We start from the raw sequence: 2651 nt of genomic DNA on the forward strand, positions 1-2651 counted from the left end.
GAAAAAGAAATGGGTATGATGAAATCCTTTGACAAGTATAAATTCAAGTATCTCTTCCAAGTCACTTAAACTTCTGTGAAAGACATAATGCATGAGACAATTGAAAAGATGATTCTATTAAGGCTATTGCAACAGCAAGAATATTCATTAATGAAGAACAGGTTTATGAACAGGTGGGCAAACAAGAAAATTATCAGAGAGTCTTCTTGGAGTCATGACAAAGGACAGAGGAGGTTCTAATCTGAATCATTGAGGATAGGTAGAAGTGGAAGTGAGTCTTTTTTTGAATTATGGAATAAAGGGAAGGTCTGTTGTGATTAGGTTAGCTGTTTCTTGAGGTATAAAATAAAGAGAAGATTTCAGAAAACAAAACGGTGAGATTTCTTAACTGTCATTGTTTTCTAGAAGCATATGGCTCAGATAAAGATTAGAAGCATTATTTCCTTCATACTGATGAAAAACAGTATGGAAAAAAATAATATAGTATAGTGTATGTTTGTAGCAATTTCCTCAAATTTCTCAAAATCTTGATTAACCTATTCAACCAACAGGACATCCTATCAGTAATAGGACTTTGTCTTTCAAGTAGAACATAAATATTTTTCAACAGCATTTATGTACGGAGAAGTCCTATTGTCACAGAAAATGTGTTAACTTTAAGACTAAACAAAAAGTATAGTATAGTATAGTATAATGTAAATAAAAGAATTTTAAAAGAGAATAGAGATAAATTTAAGATACATTTATGAAGGTAAATTTATGAAGTTAAATTTAAAATTTATGGAGATAAATTTAAGAAAGTTGAGAGGAAAAAAAATAAGAGGTGGAGAATGGGATTTACTTTAGTTTCATACTCTTTCACAGTAAGTGATCCCCATTATCCATCAGTGTACTCTCCCTAAAAGAATAGAGGAAGCTAAAAACATTGCAACTTAATATTATTTTAAAACAACAAAAAAATTCAAACCTCCTGCTTTATGTATGGAACTTGGTCAACTGAATGTTCTCTCTTCTCAAACTTTAGTGTAGGATTTCTTACAAATGACGTTCTGGCCCTCTTCCTAATTACACAAATGCAAACACCTGCTATTATACTGAGGCTAATTACCAATTAGCAAAACAATTAAATCAGTTTGGCTTCCCTACTGCGTTCCCAAAATTCTTTAAAATCAGCACAAATGTTTAATTACTGACAGTAAGCCCAATACTGTGTGTCTTAGTAGAGGTGATAATCCACAAGAATGAATCTGCTGTTAAAGACAGTACAATAAGAGCGAGGAAACCTCACATTCCACTTCAGCCTTTCTGGTCAACTTTCCTTTCCAACTTTCTCTAAATGAAGTCTTAAACTCAAAGCTGACATTCATTTTTTTCAGCCACATTTGTTCTTTTCTTTAAAATTATCCATACCTATTTGGCCTACATTAGTAACTTATTTTTTTCTCTGTTAGCATGAAGCCAAATACACTTCAATTTGAATGAACTATGTGAACTTGGGCAAATTAAAGAACCTTTCTAAGATTGTTCCCTTGTGTATAAAAGTTGAATAAATGACCAACTATCCCATATGGTTATTGTAAAGATGAGTAAGATAACATAAATGTGCTAAAGAATAATGACATGTGGACATATAGCAATGTCATTTATTTTGACCCATCCTTTATTCCCTCTGTTGCTATCTTTTTGATAAGATATATTAAGTTTTAGGAGCCAGTCCTGAAAAAAATGTTCAAATTGTATGTCTCCTATAAAATGGCAAGAAGCCTAATGGTTGAGATTGTATTATATTTTTTCTGCATTGAGGATTGATAATCATTAAGTATAATGATTACTGCAACTTTCTGTCATAACTGCCAATGTCAATATCAAAGCCATCACCGCCACTATTCCTTGAGAGCCTGCTACTGGGGATTTAAGGATTCCCAGGGATTTTAGATACTTTATTTGTATCATATATTGTATTTTTATGCCATGCTTGTTGGTCTTCTACCCTACTTGTTGGTTCTTATCTTTTGCTGAAAACTCTACTGACATAAAAGTAAAAGGCAGGGAGAGAAATTGAGGCAGTAAGTTGCTACAGTTTCCAACCACCTATGTTGGCTCATATGCTGAGACTTTAGGCTGCAACTTCTTCTATACAGTGAATATAATATGGCTTTATTAAGATGTTGTGTACTTATACTGGTTATTGTCATACCAGTAGGAGAAATGTTGAGCATTGCAGGGCCCACCATATCCTCAGGTATTGTGAAACATCCTTATGGTTCTTTTCCTTCTAATGGCTTGCCTCTAGTGTTTCTCATTATAACCTCATTATCATTTTTTTACCCTAGTTGGTCCACTTTAATCTTTAATGTCTCAGTTCATATGTCATCTTTTTAGAAAGGCCTTCCCTGAATTCTCTCTAAAGTACCCTCTTCTGATTTATTTTTTCTCTCATCACCCTGGTTATTTCTTACATAAAACTTACCACAATGTATATTTATCTTTCTTGCCTATTGTTTGTTCATTCGTTAACTTGATTATAGCTTCTGTTTCAAATGGGAAAATGTGCTCCATGAGGGAAGGAACCTGCTATATTAATTTGTTCCTCCCAAAATTAGAGCCTGAGACAAGGACTTGGGTGCAAATGTTTTATGTGAAAGGTGATC

Source organism: Pteropus alecto, unplaced genomic scaffold, assembly GCF_000325575.1.
Source record: "Pteropus alecto unplaced genomic scaffold, ASM32557v1 scaffold3, whole genome shotgun sequence".
NCBI classification, from domain to species: domain Eukaryota; kingdom Metazoa; phylum Chordata; class Mammalia; order Chiroptera; family Pteropodidae; genus Pteropus; species Pteropus alecto.